Source organism: Galeopterus variegatus, unplaced genomic scaffold (genome assembly GCF_000696425.1).
Source record: "Galeopterus variegatus unplaced genomic scaffold, G_variegatus-3.0.2 Scaffold17, whole genome shotgun sequence".
In the NCBI taxonomy this organism is placed as follows: Eukaryota; Metazoa; Chordata; class Mammalia; order Dermoptera; family Cynocephalidae; genus Galeopterus; species Galeopterus variegatus.
Window position 1 is genome coordinate 83266 of NW_007726128.1, and position 16444 is coordinate 99709.

Sequence of the window (16444 nt, forward strand, 5' to 3'; positions counted from 1 at the left end):
TTCATATTCCCTTGCTTATACTATATATTTTATTTTACAAATATTATAAATTTATAAACTTTATTTTTTCTAAATTTTATATTTCATATATTTTATTTATTATATTTTGTATTTCACTATATATATATATATATGTCCTCCTAAAATATTTTGTTGTTTCTTAAGTAATTAAACTTTATAAAAATGTTGTTATAGTGTATATATTCTTCTGTTGTCACATTATTTTAGAGGTTTATTGTGTTTGAGGTTTATACACATGGTGTGTAGCTCTAATTCATTGTCACTACTGTATAGTACATCATTTGTATGGTACACTATAATTAATTTATTTTCTTCTGTCCATGCTTTTTGTTTGTTTTGCCATTACCATTATTGCTGCTCTGAAGACAACATTCTTTTTTTTTTCCTTTTTTTGTCTTTTTTCGTGTCCGGCAATGGACCGCAACCCTCAGTGTCGCACCCGTACTGGACCGGGACCGGCAACGGGATCGCAACCCTTGGTGCTGCGCCCGACCCTCGCTCAGCCAGTGAGCGGGAACCGGTCTGTATGTGGGATCCGAACCCTCGGTGGGAGCGCCGCTGCGCTCTCAAGCGGCGCACTGTAGCAATGCGCCACCGGGCCGGCCCCTGAAGACAGCATTCTTAGACACATCTTTTGTGCATGTTCAAGTGTAATGTAGGGTATTTATCTAAAAGTGTTAATGTTGAGTCAGAGTGTATATATTTCAAATGTACAAAATTGTAAGAGCGCTTGTACCAATTTATACCCCTCCTTCCCCAAGTAATGCACGAAAGTTCCAGCTGTTCCATATACCAAAACTGATATTGTCAATCTTTCTAATTTTTGCCAAATTAGTGGGTATAAAACAGATTCTCATGTGACATTAATTGCCAGTTTCTTGGTCTTTGCTCATTTTGTTTAATTTTATCAGTAATAACACTGTTTAATAGCATGCACATTGTATACACAGGTATTTTATTTCTAAATCCTGAACAGTTTGAATTTATTGTTTGCTCTCTTTACTTTGTTCATGGCATCTTGTATATGGTTAACCCATATTTGGTTAATATTAATTATTGGAAATCCTAAAGGAGCTGGCTCGAGGATGCCTTTCTCTAGCTCCTATTATGTGCTATCAACCTGGTACAGCTTTCATTTAATTTCCCATCTTGAGACTTCCCTGACTGCAATGTATTTCCAAATCATAGACCCATATGAGACAATTATGGCCTCAAATTACCAAGAGAGACTATTATCATCAACATCATTGTTAATACTGATATTATTATTACTATTATTACTTTTCCACCTGGATATGGGAGTGACAGAGAGGTTTCCTTAAAGGCTTCCTAGCCAGAGAGTTTTCTTATCACCACTTTTTCCTAAGGGTGTAGCACCTGGAGGAATGTAGGATTTCACATCCAGTCTACCACTTGTTCTCAACATGTGAAAGCCTCTTCTGTGCTCATGAGCACCCCACACCCTAGGCAACCATTACTCACTAAAGCTCTAAGCTCTTGTGCTTAACAGCTTACTTGCCCCCAGAACTTCCTAGGCTTCACCTATGTTCCTGTATTTTTCTTATAGGTTTGTGTGTGTGCTTGGCTTAAGATGACTCATCTCATGTTCCTGAGAGTTCAGTAATGCACATGGAAGTATTTTGTTGTGATGGATCCAACATTCTGGTACTTCAAAGCAGGAAGATCTTTAAAATTTTTTAACCTGCTGTATTGCCTGATGTGGATCTACTTAATATGTTTTAAAAATATATTCCTGAATAAGCATTTAATTTCTAGAACAAATCTGAATGAACACCATCTATCAAAGCTATTAAGCCAAAAGTCAGAGCTCAAGTGATTCTTAAACTCTGAGAATCACAGGGAAGCCATGTTTCTTCTCTCCTGAAAAAACAGATATGCACAGATTTACACACAACTTTCACGTGATGGATACATCTTTAGATATACAACAACTTGATCAGTGCCAAATCACAGTTGAGGCAAAGTGAAAGAGCAGGGAAATCTGTGACTTTGCAAACAAGTAGATCTAGCTTAAAAGTCTGCTTTGAAGCTACCTCTCAGGCATCAAAGTCCAAAACAAGAATCCTTGATTTCTTCCTTTTCCTCACTGTGATCCTACTCATTTCCAATCATGCCCCCAGTCTTGCAGTATTTACCCATTGCCTCTGTGGAGTTTCATATCCTTCTTGCACATGATGCCAGTGTGATCCCACTAAAATCCAAAACCCACTCCCTCCAGCGCACATCTCTTCCCTGAATCCCCTTCATGTCTGCTGACACTGTGCTGTCTTACAGCTTGTTGACTTAGCTCTCTCCCATGCACCTACCATGTCCTTCCCTTCTTTACTGTATGATCTATCTTAGCAATCCCTTAAGACTTAGCTCAGGGAACATCATCTCCAAGAAGATCCCTTTTTGATCCCTTCTCTCTCTCTGACCCACTGCTCACCCATAAAAGCCTGCTCTCTGCCATCACCAGCACAGTGCCTGAGTCCATCACATGCCACATGACCCTGAAATTGTCTCTTTGTCTGCCTCCACTCATAAACTGTGAGCTCTCTGAGCACAGAGATTGTGTGTTCTCCATGGTCAATCAGTGCTGGCCTGGAATCCGTTTCCACTCAGGTCATGCCCCACCCTACAGGACAAGGCATGGAAGGTCAAACATACAATTCTAAATGGGAGAGTTCTGCCAACACGATGCACTTGAGCAAAATTTAAAAGGCGAAAGGGAGGCAGCAGTCACCTTTTTGCCAAAGCAGCAGCTACTAAGCAGGCTTTTAGCTGAGAGATTGTGTTGGAGTGAGCAGGACTGAAGCCATGCTGGGACCTAAAATCTCCCGGGCTGTAGGAAAATTTCAAGGGACATAGTTTTTTGCTTAGCATATTTTTCTGAGTTCCCCCTCTTCCCATGGTTATTTGCTATTTCGCAAGTGACATTATTTATGTAAATGTAAAGTTGTTTTCCAGTCAGCCTAAAACTACAGACTTGCCATGAGACATATACTGTCCAGACCTGGAGAAACCAAAGAAGACAGGAATACAGGTATGCTGATTCCACTCTGAAGCAAATCAAAATCCAGCAGGGCCCTAAGATAATATTAAGGACGAGCACAGAATCCAGAAGGAGCCTTAGAGAATTTGCACCTGGCCCCTTACACAATCCCCTCTCCTGTTTTTCATTTTCCACATTCCATCCTCTCAACCCACTCTTTAAAAACGCCTCAGTAAATCTGAGCCTTTGAGATGGTTTTAGTCTAGTCATTCTCCTTCAGGTTTAGCAGAGAGATGGGTTAGATTAACATCTCTCCTTAGACCACTGGTATTCCCAAATAAAAGCTAACTTCCATTTTCACCATCAATTTGACTTTTGGGTCATTTGTTTTTGTTTGGGGCAGGCAGCCAGACACGGGTTCAGTAACAAGATTTTGGTGAGCCTAAGCAGGGAGCTGAATGCCCTGGGGTAACAGATTTTGGTGAGCCAAGCCAGGCTTTTTGCACAGGACAGGCCATGGACTTGGGTTCTGTAACAATTACTTGCAGCAGTCAGTGTCTGGATCTCATCTTCTTCTTTTTAGGTGCCACTTAGGAGGTGAGAACCCTCTGGGACAGCAGCTACAGAGGTGGGCACAGTGGTTTCTTATCTGTTAAATCACATCTGCAGGAGTATGACCTCAAAACCAAGAGTCTAGTGGCAGTCCTCCCTAATGCCCATTGCTCCAGCTCTTCCAATGAGGTTTGAAACACTAGCTGCCTTTATTAGATCCATTTTTCTTTAACTATCCAGAAAGAGTTCTGTTTTATGTACTTACCTCTGAACCAGTCTGTGTCTGGATTCATCTCTGTGCTTCCAGTATTTCAAAAACGTGTGAGTGTGTGTGTGTGTGTGTGTGTGTATCGTAGCAGAGCTAGAGGAATGTTCATTGAATGGAATAGGCTCTGATAGTTACTATTTAAGGAAACTATTTATCTTCTCTGAGTCACAATTTCCTTATCTGTAAAATGTGAACAACATTTCATAAAACTGCTAATAGCTGATGATATCTGTTCATTACTAAGCATACCTCCTAGACACAGGGATACCATATTAACTATCAACCCTACTTTACAAATGTGGAAATGACCAGGGAGGTAGTTTTATTATTTTTATTTTTTATGTTTTTAAAAATGTTTACTTTAATAAGTAGAAAGCACATAAACAATTAGGTAAGCTTGTGGAGAACCTGACCAAGATACATAAATTAGGAGATACAAGTGTCCATCTAATATTCTATATTTCATTTTTTTTTAGTTTATTAAAGTTGTTTAATATACAATTTCTCATTTGTTATTTTGGATGTCCTTTATTATAAAGTCAATTCTTTTGTTTGATGATAAACAGCAGCCACAGTGATTATTTTGGACCTCCACATTGGATAAATTCAATTTCTTCTTGAGACACAAGTTTCCTTCTGTATTTCTGAGGTAATGATTTTAGTATTTCTGCAGTGTCTGGTGGACCTTGATGCATGAGCAAATCTACTGATTTACTTCCCTCTTAGAATGCTGTGAAATTGCAGAATGAGATGGTACCCCTGCTGATCTCAAAGCTTCTGATACGTTGGGTTTAGGATTGTCTCTTCTGTCAGGGAACCTTATTAATGGGGTATGTGGCTTGACTACCTGCACGACCCCACTGGCAGACGCCATTTCGCTGCCCATCTTAACCTCTGACGAGGTAATTTTATAATGCAGCTTAATGGGCAACTGTTTGGCTCTAAATAGCACTACATAGTACAAAATAATGATCAAAATAACAACATATAATACGCTGGTCATTGACTCTGCTGGCCACATTGGAGACAATAAAATAAGAGATGCCCTACAGTTAGTGAGAGTGCAGCCAAGATGGGATGAAGAAAGGTAACAGAATTTCTACCTCCCCAAGTTTTTGCCGATTGACCCACTACCATCATATTTTAACTTCAGCAGAATCTTCTTGATTCACAGATTGTCTTGCCTGAATGTTTCAGTTAATCAGAAGTTGGCCTGCCAAGGTTCTAGTAGAATTCAGAGTATCTACGAGCTTCTGTAGAACTTCACACGGAAGTAAATTTCCTTCTTTGGGAGAAGATGGATGTGGAAGTAACTTCAGCATGCAATTGTGAGTGTCTTCAAGAGTAGACTGCTATGGGCAACAATTGCAAAATGAGGACCAATCAAAGCAAGTTGTCTACTTTCTCCTCATTGGCACTATAAACACTGTAAATGGGGAAAATATATTTATATGTATATATCAGTGAATTGTTCATATATTTCTAGCAAAAATACGTTTGCCTCAAATATCTAGTTATTCAAGAAGAAAAATGGGAGAATCTAAACTATTAGCATATTATTCAAATTTTTAAATTAATTTTGATAAATTATAAAAATTGTGTATTAATACTATTACAAGTAATATTGTTAGATTAGCCAACAAAATATATAGATATAATTTCTGGTACAATCAGGATACAGTTTGCAGCCACAAATGAGAGCAAAATGCACTTTTCTATGAGAATTAAATTCACAACTTACATCCTGTTTTATAAGGAAGACTGTCTAGGGTTCCTAAACCAATCATTTGTGTTAACAAGTGTCCTTAGTGTAAATATAGACAGAAATTGTATGTGTAACTCAACTACTCAGAATTAAATCTATCAGTCTTGTTTAAATGTTATTTTCTTTTCTCTCTTTCTTATACATTTTTGAAACACTTAGCTTCAACTACTAGATGTACCATAGCAAAGGGTATGCAGTGATAAATTAGAGCACTCAGCACTGAGAAATTGCAACTTTAATTCTATACCTTTACTCATAAAGTTATACTAAAAGCCAAAATAGTGCATTATTCCTTTATGATGCTTTTAGTATAAATATTAAACATTTTTAATATAGACATATTGAATACAAAGGAAGTATAATTCTAAAAAGTCATTCATAACCTTACTAGCCAGAAACAAAAGCAATACTCTATACATCATGGTGTATGCTTCTAGTTTTTTTCAGTTAAGTATTACATAAATGACATGAAACTCTATGTAGCAGTCTGGGGTTATGATAGTAGTTATTTATAATGGCTTATAGGTGTACACAATATATAATATAACTCTCTCTGAAAGTATGCCTTGGTATAGAAAATAAGAGCTGTCATTGTAGCAGCTGGTACTACTGGTTCCTTCAAGAACATCACTATTAGCCTCCTTCAGATGTGCTTAAAGTTCTTAAGTTTGGTCTGTCTTGACATGCTAACTACACCATGTTCTCCTAAACATGTCTTTGGAGAGTATCTTTTTTAGACAGTATAATGGTATTTGCAAACCTCGTATCCATCTTTTAGAATGTTGTATTAGCTAGTTTTATACATGTCCCACCCATCTTGTAGAAGGTTCAGGTACCTGAAGGAAGTCATGCTTTTTCTAGTTTCAAATCCCTCCTCCCATGTTCCACCAGGATCTGGAAGTGATAAGAATGGTGCTAGAGTTGTGATCCCACATATTCAGTCTCATCTTTGAGTGAACAGACAGATCCAGGAAAGTCACTTACTTGCTTTCACGAGGAAACAAAGATTTTTACCAAAACATTCCAAATAGTGTCTTCTGCCAAACTGAGAAGAGACAGCCAGGAAACTGTTTAATTACTAGCTAATTGGAATGACTTTTTCTATGCCTGTCTTATAACTGCTAATGAACCATATTTAAATGAACCCAAATAACAGATTGGAAACAAAAGATCTGACCCTCATGAGAAGATAAGAGCTTAAATTGGGATTGCTCACATGGAGAAGGATGCTTCACCTCCATTTTCTTAACTTCTAACTCTCCATTCAAGTCTCATGCTATCCAGGTAGACATATAATAAAGGAGCTTGGTTAGATGCAAAGAATTAGTTAGAAGCAAATTTTACCAAAATATATATATATATATATATATATATATATATATATGTGTGTGTGTGTGTGTGTGTGTGTGTGTATAATAATTGCTTGATATGTAGGGAAACAATAATAAATAACATTTTCTACAACCAGTTTGTTTAACACTTAGGAGTTTGTCATTAGAAAAAAGTTGATTGAATGGTTAAACAAAATGAACAGTCAGTTCCTTCAAACAAGTCTAGCTCCAAAAATATATGACATTGTATTTCAAAATAAGCTTTTAGCAAGGCTTTCTATTTGATGAACAATCTCTGAAACAAAATACGAGTAAGTCACATATTTAAATATTCATGATTCCTCAGAAAACAGTGTCTTACTTTTAACAAGGGTTTTAAGAAAGCAGCATGGATTCATCATTATGAATCATCTAAAGTAGTGATTAAAGGAATACATTAATTTACCATTAATATGTGGCTTTATATGTAAAATTCTCTTCAGAATTTTCAATTTTTGAAATATGAATACATTTTGAAATAATTGTTTCCTCTCAAATGTTAAAATTCCAAATCCAAATATGCACTAAGATGCAGATAACCTTTTAGGTTAGATTTTTAAATTTGAAACTGATGTTCTAGGTTTGCACTTGCATACTTTACAGTATCTGTTTGAAGACCCTTGGCAAAATGTCAGCTATTGTTTAAATTGTCTGTCATGAATACAAGTGTTTCGACATGTATTTCTCTTAAGGGTTGTCAATGGAATGTGCTCTACCCAAAGGCAAACATATCATTTCTGACATTTCTATTAAAGAAAATAGTCATTTCCCACATCCTATATGCATAATGTTTGGTTAAAGAAGACTTCATGACACGTGACTCCTAGAAAATCTCTCTTTTGCGCTGTCACTCTCCTTTTACAAAATTCAGCTTCTATTACAGAGATTTACTAGCTTTGCTCTTTTTCAGTTCTGTCTGAGGGTGTCCTCTGGCTTGTTTGTTTGCCTTTTTAAAATTAATTAGAAATGATGACTAAGTGCAATGTGTTGCCCAATAGTCTCCTCTATAGGTTACATAAAGAAAAGCTTAGAGGGACACACCCTCTCAATAAGCACTACTAGGAAACCTGCCATAGTAGTCTAAGGTTTTAAAGAATCATGTCCTTAAAATTGTGGGTGGGTATGTGCTGTAGGGAGAGCAGGTCTCACACCAACATTTTGAAGGCAAAGGAATTTGACTACATTACTTTGATGCTTCTATAATCAGTGCTGTATTTATAGTCTGGAAAAAGAAAGTTTTTCAACTTCCACTTGAGAGGACTAGGAGGAATCTTCTGAGGCCACTCAGAACACAGTGGTGGTCAGGGCTGCTTCAGTTTATGAGGCTATAGGGCCAAACAAAGACACAGCATTACACTTTCCTTATCCAAGTTGGCACACAGTTGTCTTCTGCCCATGTGAAAATGAAAGTTTTGTAATGTTCTTATTGTTGAATCTTAATATAGACTATCATTTCAAAATTTATAATTTTGTGTTTAAAAATCTAAAACAAAAAAATGTTAATATAGTTGGTTTGTTTAAATCTATAACAAATAACCTCATTTCTTCTTTCACCACTAAGTCACCACTTGTAAATAATGGTTATATATTGTTCTATAAAGAAAAGAAAAAAAGGCACCACACAGGTGAGCCTGCCAGCGCCAGTCAGCCAGCCAGCAGAACCATGCAGCTCTACACGGTCCCCCACCCCACTGCCTTGGACCCAGGCAGGCGGGGGGAGCTCCAGGCCTGGCCCCACTGCCCCAAACCAGCACCAGGCAGCCAGCGGAACTGCATGGCTCCACGTGGCCCCTTATCCTGCCTCAGACCCAGGGGGGGAGCACCAGCCTACAGATCCAACCCACCGAGTTTGGCCCAGGAGAACTCCATGCATTAGGGGCTCATTCTAAGATCACAGAGTCTAGAATGGGAACCAAGTTGGTTTAACATAACCATCACCACAACTACTGTCAAGTAAGACCATTCACCCCCCGCAGTAGCAACCAAGGCCACTCCATAGCCAACTTCAGTGTAACAGAAGAAGCAAACCCCCTACCAAATGACCAAGCATCAGTGAAAAAACACTAGAAGTACAAACAATAAAGAAGAAATGACACCACCGAAAGGAAACAGTAATGCTCCAAAGTCAGACTCCATGGAATAGGGAATCCTTGAAATGTCTGAAAAAGATTTTCGAGTAATGATCTTAAGAAAACTTGAAGAAATAAAGGAAGAATCCATTAGAGAACACAATGAAACAAGAAAAAAATATCCAGAATATGAAGGAGGAAATATACAAAAGGATTAATAACATAAAAAAGAGTGTAGCAGAACTTCTAGAAATGAAAGGCTCACTCCATGAAATAAAAAACACGACTGAGATCTTGTGCAGCCAGGTAGAGGAAGCAGAAGAAAGAATATCAGAGCTCGAAGATGGTCTTTTTGAAATAACTCAGGCAGACAAAAAAAAAGGAAAAAAGAATTTAAAATAATGAGGAAAACCTAATAGACATAGCAGACAATCTCAAGTGCTCTAACATCTGAACTGTGCGTATTTCTGAAGGGCAGGAGAAGGAAAAAGGTATTGAAAACCTACTCAAGGAAATAGTAACAGAAAACTTCCCAGGTGTAGGGTGAGATACATACAGACTTTCAGATCCAGGAAGCTCAAAGGTCCCCAAGCAGATTCAACCCAAAAAGATCCTCCCCAAGACATATTATAGTTAAATTAGCAAAGCTCAAAAACAAAGAGAGAATTCTTCAATCAGCAAGAGAAAAGCGTCAGGTCACTTATAGGGGAACCCTCATCAAACTAACAACAGACTTCTCAACCAAAACCCTACAGGCCAGAAGAAATTGGAATGATATATTCAAAATACTAAAAGAAAAAAACTGCCAGCCAAGAATTCTTTACCCAGCAAGGCATTTCCTTCAGAAATGAGGGAGAAATAGTATATTTCCCAGACAAACAAAAGTTGTGGGAGTTCACCACCACATGATCAGCCATGCAAGAAATTCTTAAGGGAGTCATTCATCTGGATTCTGAATAATGGTGACCATCAACATGAATACACAAGACAGAGCAAAACCCACAGTTAAAATAAAAATGCCAGCAAGAAAGAGAAAGAAGCTAAACCATTCCACCTTAAACCCCCAACTCACACTGGAGAAGAGAAATAAAAGGGGAAATAATGATCAAAAGATATTTAAACCACCTAAACATGTAGCCATTAAATGACAGGAATTAAATAACACTTCTCAATAACTACTCTAAATGTGAATGGACTAAATTCCCCATTCAAAATACACAGACTAACTGACTGGATTAAAAAGATAGACCCAAGTATATGCTGTCTTCAAGAGACCCATCTCACCTGTAAAGACACTCATAGACTAAAAGTAAAGGGATGGAAAAAAGATATACCATGCAAATGGAAACCGAAAATAAGCAGGAGTAGCTATTCATATATCAGACAAAACAGACTTTAAACCAAAAAATATTTAAAAAGACAACGAAGGCCATTATATAATGATAAAGGGAACTATCCATGTAGAAGACATAACAATCATAAACATATATGCACCCAATACTGGAGTGCCCAGATATATTAAGCAAACACTCTAAGACTTAAAGAATGAGACAGGACCTAATACATTATTAGTGAGTGATCTGAACACCCCTCTCTCAGTATGGGACAGGACTTCCAGGCAACAAGTCAACAAAGAGACACAGGATTTAATCTACACCCTAGACGAACAGGACTTGGCAGATATATACAGAACATTTCACCCAACAGCTAAAGAATACACTTTCTTCTCATCAGCGCATGGTACATTCTCCAGGATAGACCAACATTAGGTCATAAATCTAGTCTCAGCAAATTTTTAAAAAATTGAAATCATTCCAACACTCTTTTCAGACCACAATGGACTAAAATGAGATAAACAATAAGCAAATCACTGGAAGATATACAAATACATGGAAAATGAATAATAGGCTCCTGAATGACCTATGAATCTAAGAAGAAATTAACAGGAAATCAAAAAATTTCTAGAAACTAATGAAAATAAAGATACATTATACCAAAACTTGTGGGATACTGCAAAAGCAGTACTAAGAGGGACACTTTTTGCAGTAAATGCTTATATCAAAAAATGGAAAGACTCCAAATAAATGACCTAATGCTATGCCTCAAAGAACTTGAAAAACAACAACAATCCCAACCTAAAGGCAGTAGACAGAAAGAAATAATTAAGATCAGAGCAGAACTAAATGAAATAGAGACCCAAAAAACAATAGAAAAGATTAACAAAACTAAAAGTTGTTTTTTTCGAGAAGATAAACAAAATAGACACACCATTAGCTAGATTAACAAAGAAAAAGAAGAGAGAAGACCCAAATAACAAAAATCAGAAATGAAAAGGGAGACATTACAACTGACACCACAGAAATACAAAGATTCATTACAGACTATTATAAACAACTGTATGACAACAAATCTGAAAATCTAGAAAATATGGATAAGTTTCTAGACACATATAATTTACCATGAATGAAACAAGAAGACATATAAAACTTGAACTGACCAATAACAAGCAAGGAGATTGAAGTGGTAATTAGCAATCTTCCAACAAAAAAAGCCCAGGTCCAGATGGCTTTACCACTGGATTCTATCAAACTTTTAAAGAGGAGTTAATACCAATTTTCATGAAATTGTTCCAAACAATTGAAACAGACTCTACTCTCCCAAACTCATTCTATGAGGCCAACATAAATCTGATACCAAAACCAGATAAAGACACAACAAAAAAAGAAAATTATAGGTCAATACCCTTGAGGAACCCAGATGCTAAAATCCTCAACAAAATACTAGCAATCAGAATACAGCAACATATTAAAAAATTATACACGATGATCAAGTGGGATTCATCTCAAGGATGCAAGGATGGTTCAACATATGAATAAATGTGATACATCACATCAACAAGCTCAAGGAGAAAGACCATATGATTATCTCAATAGATGCTGAAAAAGAATCTGACAAAATTCAACATTCCTTCATGATAAAGACTCTCAACAAATTAGGTATAGAATGAAAATATCCCAACACAATAAAAGCCTTTTATGACAAGCCCAGCACCAGTATTACTCTGAATGGGGAAATATTGAAGGCCTTCCCCTTAAGGACAGGAAGAAGACAAGGATGTCCACTCTCACCACTTCTATTCAACATAGTGCTGGAGGTCCTAGCTAGAGCAATCAGGCAAGAGAAAGAAATAAAGGGAATCCAGGTTGGAGAAGATGAAGTCAAACTTTCCCTATTTGCAGGTGACATGATACTATATATAGAAAAACCTAAAGACTTTATCAAAAAACTCCTAAAGCTGGTTAATGACTTCAGTAATGTTGCAAGATACATAATAAATGCCCAGAAATCAGTAGCATTTATATACTAAAATAATGAATTAACAGACAGAGAAATAAAGTAAGCCCATTTACAATTGTCACCAAAAAAACACAATACCTAGGGATCAATTTAACCACGGAGGTTAAAGACCTCTACAATGAGAATTACAAACCACTTCTGAAAGAAATTAAAGAAGACTCAAAAAGATGGAAAGATATTCCATGCTCTTGGATTGGAAGAATTAACATTGTGAAAATGTCTATACTACTCAAAGTGATCTACAGATTCAATGCAATCCCCAACAAAATACCAATGACATTCTTCACAGAGATGGAAAAAACTATCTTGACTTTCATACGGAAAAACAAAAGACCCCAAATAGCCAAAGCAATCCTGAGCAAAAAAAAAAAAAAAAAAACCCAGAGTCATAACTCTGCCTGACTTCAAATTATACTACAAAGCTGTTGTAACCCAAACAGCATAGTACTCATATAAATATAGACATTCAGACCAGTAGAGTGGAATTGAGAACCCAGAAATCACTCCTCAGGCTTATAGCCATCTGATATTAGACAAAGGCAACAAAAATCTACATTGGGGAAAAGATTGCCTCTTCAACAAGTGGTGCTGGGAAAACTGGATATCCATATGCAGAAGAATGAAACTTGATACGCATCTCTCACCATACACTAAAATCAACTCAAAATGGATTAAAGACCTAGTATAAGACCTGAAACCGTAAAATTACTAAGGGAAAATATAGGGGAAACACTTCAGCAGTTAGGTCAGGGCCCAAAAGCACAAGCAGCAAAAGAAAAAATAAACAAATGGGACTATATCAAACTAAAACGTTTCTGCACAGCAAAAGAAACAATAAACCGAGTGAAAAGACAATCTACAGAGTGGGAACAAATTTTTGCCAACTATGTATCCGACAAGGGACTAATATCCAGAATATACATAGAACTCAAGCAATTATACAGTAAAAAAATAAATGACCCAATTAAAAAATGGGCAAAGCAGCTGAATAGACATTTTTCAAAAGAAGACATACGAATGGCCAACAGATACATGAAAAAATGCTCAACATCACTAGTCATCAAGGAAATGAAAATTAAAACCACATTGAGATACCACCTCACCCCAGTTAGACTGGCTATAATCAAAATGCTGATGAATAACAAATGTTGGTGAGGGTATGGAGAGAAGGGAACACTCCTGCACTGTTGGTGGAACTGTAAATTAGTACAAGCACTATGGAAAACAGTATGGAGGTTTCTCAAACAACTACAGATAGATATTCCGTATGACCCAGCAATTCTTCTTCTGGGTATATATCAAGAGGAATGGAAATCATCATGTCGAAGGGATACCTGCACTCCTGTGTTTATTGCAGCTCTGTTTACAATAGCCAAGATATGGAACCAACCTAAATGTCCATTAATAGATGATTGGATAAGGAAACTATGGTATATATACACTATGGAATACTACTCTGCCATAAAAAGAATGAAATACTCCTATTTGCAACAACATGGATGAACCTGGAGAAACTTATGTTGAGTGAAACAAGCAAAGCACAGAGGGATAAATACCTCAAGTGCTCACTCATCTGTGGAAGCTAAGAGAGAAAGGAAGGCAGGAAAGAAAGACCACAGTAGTCCCATGATCCAATAGAGGGAGGGAACATTCCTAGGGCTACAAATTGAAGTTAAGGGGAGAAGGGGAGAGGGAGGGAGGTTGTGGGATAATTGGAAGGGGACGAAGGGTACAAAAGCAATTTCTGGTATGGGTATGTCCCCAATATGAATCTGGCCCCTCACATCATGGGCAGGAGGGGGGACAATCAGCTTTGTATCTCATGAATATTCTAAATAAATAAATAAATAGAAGAACAGATAGTAAACTTTTATAGGTAAACTTGATTGTTAAAGAATAAAGATAGATAAAATTTCCAGCATGGACAAAAATAAAAATTATTACAAATTCTAATTTTTATAAGAATCCGAAAATGAGTTTAGTCATGTACTTTTCAAATTTCGTAGACTATTATTATTCAATCACATCAATGTGAGAAATAAATAATAATTCTAACTCTTTGTATGTAACAGCAAAAAAAAAAGAACTAGGTGACTTAAAAATACTTTTTTGTGAAATAAAAATAGAAAATACTGGCTTTGGGGGGTTTTGTAAATGTAACCTACTCCAAATAGAGTCATAATATTGAAGTATAGTAGGATTTTATATTAAAAATGTTAATAATTTTATTTGATTTTGAAAGCAGTTGGGATGGCTTTCAGATGTTAATGCAAATATTGGTTTCATTAATAAAAATGTCTACATAAAAAAACACTTTAAAACTACAAAATATACATGAAAACAATGCTTAGATTACGTAGCAGTTCTAACATATTCTAATCCTTCTTCCATATTATTTTCAAAAGAGATCATCGGAACCTTCCCAGACATAAAAAGTATATTAAGAAGTATCTTTGGATACCAAACTATCCTTAAATCTTACTTGGTCTAAGATGTGGCCAAGCTGAGTTTCACAGTTCTTCATTTCTTAGATATTCACTAATGACAAAAAATACAATGTCTCTCTATTGAAAAAAAAAAAAAGAAAAGAAAGAAACACTTTAATCCTTCTTTTTTCCTTCTTTTCCTGCTATGTTTTGAACTCATGTACTAAAACAATCTGTAACACTCTTGGCTTCTAGGTTCCAGTGATAAATCCATTTAATTACTAGAAAAAAGTGTCTCTGTCAGCAAAAGTATCCCTGTCCTTCCCTTCTAGCCACATACACATATATAGAGAGAGATTATTATGGAGAGAAAGCTTACTTGAGTACATTATGACCATACGGTAAGGATCTCTAAAATCGTGGGCTAGAACTGATTAGGCTATCTCTAAATCTCAGGTATATCCCAATTCCATACAAACATTATTTTGTTATTGTTTCTGTGTGCCCACAGTTGATCACTTGGTGCTAGCTAACTACTCTTCAAATATACCCAAGAACACAATTACTCTCCAAATACACAAAGGACCCTGGAACACCATGTAGATGCATTTGTATGGATAAATCCTTATACCTGGATAAAGCTCTCAGCTTACATTGGGGACTCGATGGCATCGACTTTGCATATGGAGGAGAAAGTCTGCTCTTTAGGATGGAAAAATACAGACAACTTAAAGTGGAACATTATATAAAGTATTCTCCTTCAAAAGAGCTGTACCTAGCTAAAACTATTTCCCAAAGTAAAACCAACACTTAATTTGTAACATCTTTAGTTATCATATACTGAACGGGCAAGAAGATCTTTCGTGAGCAAAACAGATGTGGTATTCTCACCAGCTGCTTTTCCTGTCTGAGAAAGTTGATAACAGATTGAAGCAAATCACAGCCACACAGCCTCAACATGAAGATGGAAGGCTGATTTAAGTCAGTCACTGCTGGCGTGTGCTGATACAATCAGGGAGTGAAACAGGATAAAGAACATGACAAGAAGCCATTCTCACACCTTCTCACAATCCTTGAAGTACCAACTTCAATTGAGTATAACAGCAGGAGGGAACTCAAAGTAAAAACTCCCACCTCATAAAAATGTGACATGATCCCATTCCTAAGTCAGGCTCTTCTATGCTTGGTACAGCGTGGTGCTGACAATACCAAGGTCAAGGATTTAGATCCCCATACTGGCCAGCCGCCAAAATAAAATAAAATAAAATAAAATAAAATAAAATAAAATAAAATAAAATGAATGAATAGCAAGGGTAACAAATAATTGTATCATTTCTTTTTTTTTTTTAAATTATTTATTTATTTATTTTTTTTATTTTGTCAATATACACTGTATATGATTATTATGGCCCGTCACCGACACCTCCCTCCCTCCTCCCTCTCTCCCCTCCCCCCCAAGAATGTCCTTTCCGTTTGCTTGTTGTAACAACTTCATGGAAGTATAGTTGTTATATCTTCTTCCCCACCCCACCCCCCTCCGGTTTTTTTTTGTGTGTGTGTGTGTGTGTATGTGGGTGAATTAGTTTGTTTTTTTTTCTTTTTTTTTTTCTTTTTTTTTTTC

At 36.5% G+C, this 16444-nt stretch overlaps 1 protein-coding gene and 1 pseudogene across 2 annotated transcripts in view; both read right to left on the reverse strand.

Annotated features, from left to right (window-relative positions):
• Nucleotides 1-16444, reverse strand: part of CLVS2 (clavesin 2) — an 89522-nt gene that overhangs the window by 22009 nt on the left and 51069 nt on the right. The gene's annotated exons all lie outside the window — the stretch shown is intronic.
• On the reverse strand, nt 4188-4722 carry LOC103585773 (annotated as a pseudogene). The gene has a single exon (XR_550104.1). The product of XR_550104.1 is annotated as a 28S ribosomal protein S36, mitochondrial pseudogene (transcript).